The following is an 8,650-nucleotide window of genomic DNA, read 5'->3' as shown; positions in this document are numbered from 1 at the left end:
GTGGGCTGCCATGTTGAGAACGTCATTACCACGTGACCACAGAGCTCTTCCCCCACCCCCACTTGCCCTCCATGTTGAGAGGGGCATTTTCGAAGGCTGGTGTTAGCTTTTCCCCGCATAGATGCCTAAGTGAAAAAATGTTTCAAAGATGGCGGCCATCAGGAAGCGCGCAGGGCTTTGGTGTCTGTGGGCCCCCTGGGGAGGGCTGGAGATCCCACTGGGTCTGCTGCTGAGGGGTGCTGACCCTGGGGGCTGAGGGTAGCAGCTGCTGGGGGATGGGGGAGGCAGTAGTTCAGCAGCAGGAGGCCTTGGGCGTGGGGGAGCCCCATGGCAGCTCCTACATTCTCCCCTAGGCCCTGCAAGCCTGTGAAAAGGCCATCCTTAGGCATATGCAGCTGCCTAGGGCACCATGAAATTTGGGGCACCAAACTTCCCCAAATTTCATGGTGCCCTGGGCAGCTGCATGTGCTGCATACATGGCAGCACCAGTCCCGGCGACCAGCCAATAGCGTAGGGGTGGGATGGGGGCAGCCGCTTCCCCTGAGCACATTTTCCAAAGTGGTGCCTTTCCAGGCAGTTTTGCGTACGGCCATCGTCTGGCTCTCAACTCCACACAGCCTTCCTGCATCCCTAGTCCGGCTCACTCGCTCGCTCGCTCCGGGGCTGCAGTGGCTGGTTGCTTGGCACCCGGGTGATGAGGAGGAGGAGGTTCCCGCCTTCCCAGAGCTGCCGGGCTCACTAAGCCAAGCCCCGCTTGGCGCGCACCACCCAAGCGGGTGGGCTCTGCGGAGGGGGGAAGGGGCGGCAGTGCAGTCCCCAGCACGGCAGGGGGAGGGAACTGAGGAACCCCCTACCCCCCACAAACTCACTGGCAGCGGGAAGCGGAGCCCCACTGCTGGGAGCTGGCGGAGTAGAGCTGGCTGGAGCTGGTCGTTCCGCTTCCCACCACAGGTGAGTGGGAGGAGGGACCCCGGCAACCCCATGCAGAGCGAGGCGGACGCACGGCAGGGAAGGCAAACACCTCCTGAGCTGTCCTGGGTGAGCTCTTGCTCCTGGGCTGGTGATGCAGAAGGCCGAAACCTTCCCTCAGAGTCAGTATTGAGCCAGTGCCAAAGCATGATGCTCAGGGGACACTGTGCCACCATCTCTCAGGAAGCTTAAAACCAATGTCCTGACCATGTGTGATCACTAAAGTGTCCGCTTCCTCACTGCTTAACCCTCCTGTCCTGGCCAGCATGGGCGATTGCATCCTGCTGACCCATTTTGCTCCTGCAGTTGTGACAGGAGGAAACATTTTTTCACTTTGTCGCCTCTGTCACACCATTGTAGTGCAAATTGGCTGCCAAGTTCCACCCCAGGAGCAGCTGCATTTCAGGCTGGGATGAATGGTCTCTCTGTCTGTACGGATGTGTTGTATAAAGCACAACACATGAAGTGCATCAATGGCAAGTTCTGGTATGCTGCTGGCAAGATAGCCAGAGCACCATGATACTGTGTTGCATTGTTTGCATCTTTAGTTGTGATGATGCCTCACTGCAGGACACTATTATATGTCCTGGGGCACAATCATTATGTGACACCATCACAATGCACTACATTAACATGCAGCTTTAACGGCTCATGCTCATGGGACATAGGACATTTACAACAGTAGAATCATAGGACTGGAAGGCACCTCAGGAGGTCTTCTAGTCCAGTCCCCTGCACTCATGGCAGGACTAAGTATTCTCTAGACCATCCCTGACAGGTGTTTATTTAACCTTTATTAAAAATCTCCAATGACGGTGATTCCACAACTTCCCTAGGCAATTTATTCCAGAGCTTAACCACCCTCACAGGAAGTTTTTCCTAATATCCAACCTAAACCTCACTTGCTGCAATGTAAGCCCATTGCTTCTTGTACTATCCTCAGAGGTTAAGAAGAACAATTTTTCTCTCTCCTCCTTGTAACAACCTTTTATGTACTTGAAAAATATTATCATGTCCCCTCTCAGTCTTCTTTTTTCTAGACTAAACAAGCCAATTTTTTTCAATCTTCCCTCACTGAGGGCACATGTAAGTCCCGGGAAAAATATTTCCATCGGTAACAATCAAAATGTACAGCTCAGACATGGTAAGAAAAATGCTGTTTGAGAACATATTAGAGGGTGATTCAGTGGCATATTATCACCTAAGGTGGCAAATTTTCAGGGGTTGCAAATTTATAATAGTAGCATTTTTGTAATCGATATCAGTGACGCCATGATTCTACCAATCATAGCGCATATTAAAACCACCAACGACAGCGCAACGCCATTTAGTAAACATACTCGCGAGAAATTCTAAATGTTAATAATATAACCGGAAAGAAGAAATTAAGCAGTTCTCAATTTTGGATCCATGCGTGATCCTGCGCTATAAGCGAAATCGCGCTATACAGATGCGCATTCAAGCAAGGGTCCGCTGGACTTCTAATTTTATTTATAATAAAACTTGTAAATGTTCAATTATTTTAATGATATTTAGATTCATTTTAGGTCAAATGAATTTGTAAAAAAACTAAAACACGTTCATATTGGGCCAGGAGCAGCAATTATTTCAGGGCCTGGGGCAGCAAAATCATTAATCCACCACTGGATTGATTTAGAGATTTTTACTTTGTATATGTTGACATGTGATGGCGACAATGTTTGTAGCAAAGCTTTAACTTTTTGACTCTCAACAGCTGTCATTAAATAATTGTTGTCTGACTCCCCCATAATTTCTTGCTCTATGAAAATGTAAATTGATAAGTGGAAAAATCTTTAAAATACATATTGATATCCATCAAAATTATGAAAAAGAAATAAAAATAAAATTCTGCTAAGCATGAGACGGGGGCTTGTTATACTCTCGCAGTTTTTTATCCTGGGGTTCACAGTAGTTGTTATATATAAACCCAGCTCCTGAAATCTTGTGATTATGTAACAAGCTCATTTTTCATTCATAAAACAAAAAGCAGCTTCTGAGAGCTCTATTGTGGAGAAAAGCTTGAAAACATGACTCAAGTGAAAGAATATAAACTATAATTAAATAAATATATCTTATTTTAAATCTCATGGTTTTTTAAACCGATTTTATGGTTTTTTAGACCCAACTTGCATTTTTTTGTTGCTTGGTGTTAGCAATACTGAGGGAGAGACTCAGTGATGGTGTCAGGTTTGGGAAGAACTGGACTGCAACAGGAAGTAGCAGAGTCTGAGATAGCTTTTATAGTGCTTACAGGTCCAAATCAGGGACCATGGCAGTGAATAGGCAAGTAAAATAGTCCCTGTCTGGCCCCAGAGAACTCACAATGTAGGACTGACAAATGCAATAAATGGATAAACAGAGACATGAGTGTAGGGTGATGGGCAAAGTAATGGTAAAGATGAATGTCATTTGCATATATTAGTAGTTTAATCATAGGAATCACAAGTGGTCACCGGCCAAATAAAAGTAACCCCATCAAGTGTAGGGACAGAGGCAGAAAAGCAGTCCACTTGCAGATTGTGGGAATGAATTAAGATTTGTTTCCTTTTTTGAATTTGCATCTTGTTTAACTGGATGGGGATTTTATCTGCTAAGATGAATACTAGACAGTGACCTGAAGCAATCTCCTTAACCTTGCTGTGTGATTCTCCTTTGTGTGTTCATATATTGCATTTTATTTTAAATCTGTATTTTATCTCCTTCTAATCTGCACTGGTGGTCATGGGTCATCCTCAGAATTTGCTTGAATTAAGCAAGGAGCAGGTTCCAGGCCACATATTTCTGTTGTAAAAACATTTATTGCAATACTTTTAGAAGTGAAAGCAACATTGTAGCTAGTACTGTTCATTTATATACCTTCCCACCCCCTCATTCAACAATACAGCTAATTTGGTAAAAAGAATAAAAGAGAATTGAGTTTCATAATGTGAAGAGTCTTGCACAGCTCATATTTCCTCTTGTTCATGATGTGGTTCCCCCATCCCCAATAACATTTGGAAGCCTTTCCAGGGTCTTACCAGAATTCACTAACTTATTTTCCAGCCTTAATATTTTTCTTTTATAACCTTTACTGTCATGTCTGCGATCTACCAAACATTTTGGTTAGGAAGTTTCTTTCTAATCTCGAGTATGTTCTTTGCCCTCCTATAAGGCATGAAAAACCTTTTAAAATTGTATCTTGAGCTACCCTTGCTAGATGATTGGACTCTTCCCTTGATTCTGTTGTCAGAACATTATGCCAAAGTCTTGTTTGGACAGTCCCAGAACATGTTTAATTATTAGAGAGACAAGGTGAGTGAGGTAATAACTTTTATTGGACTAAATTCTGTTGTGGGATGGGACAAGCTTTTGAGCTTTATCCAGTAAAAGATATTAGCTCACCCATCTTATCTCATCTCCTGGGACCAACACAGCTACAACAACACTGTAAACAGTGCTTAATTATTCAATTATTAGCATTTGTAAATGTCTCCATTGCAAATGTCTTCATAACTTAATTCTAGGAATGTCAAACAAGCACTTTTCATAAACATTTTTACATAATTGAAAGTACAAGAGCAAAGTACAAGAGCAAATCAGCCATCAGATCTGGCAGTCTTGTTGTCACTGAAAAGCTAGAGAGCTTGGAGAGTGAGCTACCTTGTCACTTTTGGAGATGGCTTTCATAGCAACATTGCATCATAATAGCAAGGCAGGGAAGGGATGATGTGAAAGTGAATCTTCAAGAAGGGTTAGAACAAGAGTCAAAAACCACTCCTTTGATTTTAAATGTAATTGACTAGAGTGGCATCTGTTGAACTTACAGACATTTGAATTTCTGCAGCCTTTCCAATGATTGAGAATATTTAATACTTATCATGGATTAAACTTTATCTACTATCTCTTAAACAAAACCTCATTAGAACACTGCGGATGAAAAATTAAATATTTGCAAGGCAGGAAACTCTGGCTTTCTTTCCCAACCTACTGTAAACTATAGGAGACCTCTGTATTTCCAGTAAGGGCTATAGACCCCTACTATCTCCTTCCACATTACATATTCATCTGTGACCAACCATCTGACTCCTAAACACTGCTTGGAGACAAGACACTCCTCTTACTTACTCATTCTTCAGGAGTTACAAATAACAGCAACCCATTCTTAGGATAGCTCTAAGCCCGCCACTACTACCTTTTTCTCTGCAATGGTCCAAAGAGCTAAACATCTTTCATCTGATACCTCACATACCTCGCCACTCAGAGAACTGAATCTGTTTCATCCACCTTATATCTATCCACCTTGCTAATATGACTGATACTACATCCTCCAGATTCAAACCAGACATGCACTTTTACTCTACTCAGTCTACAAATATTGTTTGGAGCTGACGGTATCACATCCATCCAACATGTAGTACTAATACTTATAGTCACTGAGGTGAAAAGGTTCTTAAAACTGTACTTACATCCCTATTAGAAGAAGGCTGGATGTGGATATGGGGTTAGAGTTCAGGTTGTTTGTGGAACCTAAACTCAGAATTTCCTGACTTTCGAACATCTTGTATTTTGAATTACTGCATTCTAATGAAGGTGGATATATGTCCAACTTTGACTAGACTTAAAAATGTTGGGTAGCGCATTATATAAAGTTTTAATCTTATGATCCTGGATCCATAGCTATGTAGCCTACAAAACCCATTAATCTGGGGTATTGGTCTGTTTGGTGTAAAGTCTGTTTGATCTTGTTGCATCTATTAAGCTTATAATTCGTTGCAAATTTTCTTAATGGATCATTAAATATATTTATTTTAATAGATTACAAAATTTACAAGTGTTTGGAAGAAAAATGTTCCCTTCTGAAATGTAGGGCTGAGACTTTTTAGTGTAATAGAAATATTTTAAAAACAGAATGAGCCTGATACTGTTTTCCTTGTTCAACCAAACTCCCAATGAGTGAATGGGATTTGAGTACATAATTATGGGCCAGAACCTGAATTTTTTATCTATAAGACAGTGTGAATCTACAGTGCACTGGCTTGCTGAACAGTAACATAACAATTCTTCCTTGGAAAATTATTATTGGGGAGAAGGGGGTGTCAAACCCACCCCGTTAAGCATATGATTAATTATGCTGTTAAACAATAATAGAATACCATTTATTTAAATATTTTTGGATGTTTTCTACATTTTTAAATATATTGATTTCAGTTACAACACAGAATACAATGTTACAAATATTTGCACTTAAAAAAACAAAAAATAGTATTTTTCAATTCACCTAATATAAGTACTGTAGTGCAATCTCTTTATCATGAAAGTTGGACTTACAAATGTAGAATTATGTACAAAAAAGGCATTCAAAAATAAAACAATGTAAAACTTTAGAACTTACAAGTCCACTCAGTCCTACTTCTTAATCAGCCAATCACTCAGACAAAGAAGGTTGGTTACAATTTGCAGAAGATAATGCTGCCTGCTTCTTGTTTACAATGTCACCTGAAAGTGAGAACAGGTGTTCACACATGGCACTGTTATAGTAGGCATTTCAAGATACTTATGTGCCAGATGCGCTAAAGATTCACATATCCCTTCATGCTTCAACCACCATTCCAGAGGACTTCGTCAGCTTCCATGCTGATGATGGGTTCCGCTTGATAACGATCCAAAGTGTAAGTACTGTAGTGCAATCTATTTATCAGGAAAGCTGAAGTTACAAATGTAGAATTATGTACAAAAAAACCCTGCACTCAAAAATAAAACAGTGTAAAACTTACAGCCTACAAGTCCATTCAGTCCTACTTTTTGTTCAGCTAATGACTCAGACAAACAAGTTTATTTACATTTGCAGGAGATAATGCAGCCTGCTTCTTGTTTACAATGTCACCTGAAAGTGAGAACAGACATTTGCATGGCACTGTTGTAGCTGGTGTCACAAGATATTGTGATAAACCCAGGCCAGATGGGTACAGCAGAATAGCAGAAGGGAGATATACTGGCCACTGGATTAACAGTTTTCTGTTCCCTGACTGACCAGAGCAGGGGCTGTTCAGGCTAATGAGAATACCTGACTCTAATTAACCTGCAAAGAGTCAAGTGAGGCCATTAAGCTAATGTGACCACCTGACTCTAATTAAGGCCCTGCTGATACTATAAAAAGGGCTCACTCCAGTCAGGCAGAGGAGAGCCAGGGAGCCAGATGAGAGGAAGTGTGGCTGAAGGGCTGGTTAATGCAGACACCTCAAACCATCGGTAAGGGAGTCCTAAGGTAAGGGTGAAGAAGGGAGAAGCAGGAGAGCTGTGGGGAACTGGCCCAGGGAAATGTAGCAACTCTGGCAGTGAAAGGTTGGCTGCCAACAGCTGCTACCATTAGGGTCCCTGGGCCAGAACCTGGAGTAGAGGGCAGGCCCAGGTTCCCCCCAACCCACCACTACAGGAACATCTCCTGGGAGGGGAAGTCAGGCCCCTGTCAGGACAAGGGGCTAAACTGTTCTGAAATAAGCCCCCAGGGAGAACAGAGACTGTGAGAGTTCTCTCACCAACCTCCTTGCTTGCCTATAATGGAAAGGGATCAGTAGACTATAACCCTGGCCCTAGAGAGAGAAGGGCTACGTGGAGGGTCACAGTGAGCCACTGAGGCTAGCATAAACCGCCTAGAAGTGCAGGACCCACAGGGACAAGGTCAGAGCTCTGCCACAATATTTACGTTCCAGATATGCTAAAGGTTCATATGTCCCTTCATGTTTCAACCACCATTCCAGAGGACATGCGTCAATGCTGATGACGGGTTCTGCTCGATAACAGTCCAAAGCAATGCAGACTGATGCATGTTCATTTTCATCATCTGAGTCAGATGGCACCAGCAGAAGGTTGATTTTCTTTTTTGGTGGTTTGGGTTCTGTAGTTTACGCATCAGAGTGTTGCATTTTTAAAACTTCTGAAAGCATGCTCCACGTCCAGTGGCTGATTAACAAATTTGGCGCCCCTAGGCCCTCAGAAAACTGCCACCCTCCTCCCCCCACGACAGCTCACCTCTGTTCCCCTGTAGTAAGCCTGGGAGGGAAGGGGCAGAAGGGGAGTTGCAGCATGCTCGGGGGATGGCAGCAGAGGTGAGCTGGGGCAGGCAGCAGTTCCCAGCCCCCCCAGGTTACTCCCCGCGCCCGTGGGCCCCAGCTCACCTCTGCTCTGCCTTCTCCAAGTACACCGCTACTCGCTTCTCCCTCCCTCCCAGCCAGTGGTTTCCCCAGGAACTGAAATTAGGGGGGGTGTTCAAATTTACAGGGGAGGTGTCAGGACCAATGAGATAAATAAAAGAAATATGAATAAAGTAAATGTTTTGTTAGAATTATGCAAATTTAACATAAAAATAATGCAGGTTACACCAAAACACATAACAGGTCTAGATTTCTAAAGTAATATACATTTTTTAAAAAGTATTTAATTTAACATAAGGAAATTCAAGTTACACCAAAACACATAACAGATCTAGATTTCTAAAAAAAAAAAAAAAATTAAAAAAATGTATTTAACTTAAATTGACTTTTGAAAAGTAAGCCATCATGGGATAAGAGGGCAGTCCTCTCATGGATCAGTAACTGATTAAAAGATGGGAAACAAAGGGTAGGAATAAATTATCAGTTTTCAGAATGGAGAGTGATAAATAGTGGTATCCTTGAGGGGTCAG

Source organism: Gopherus evgoodei, chromosome 9 (assembly GCF_007399415.2).
Source record: "Gopherus evgoodei ecotype Sinaloan lineage chromosome 9, rGopEvg1_v1.p, whole genome shotgun sequence".
Classification (NCBI taxonomy): domain Eukaryota; kingdom Metazoa; phylum Chordata; order Testudines; family Testudinidae; genus Gopherus; species Gopherus evgoodei.
The sequence above is the reverse complement of the archived record's forward strand: the minus strand, read 5'-3'. Positions refer to the sequence as shown.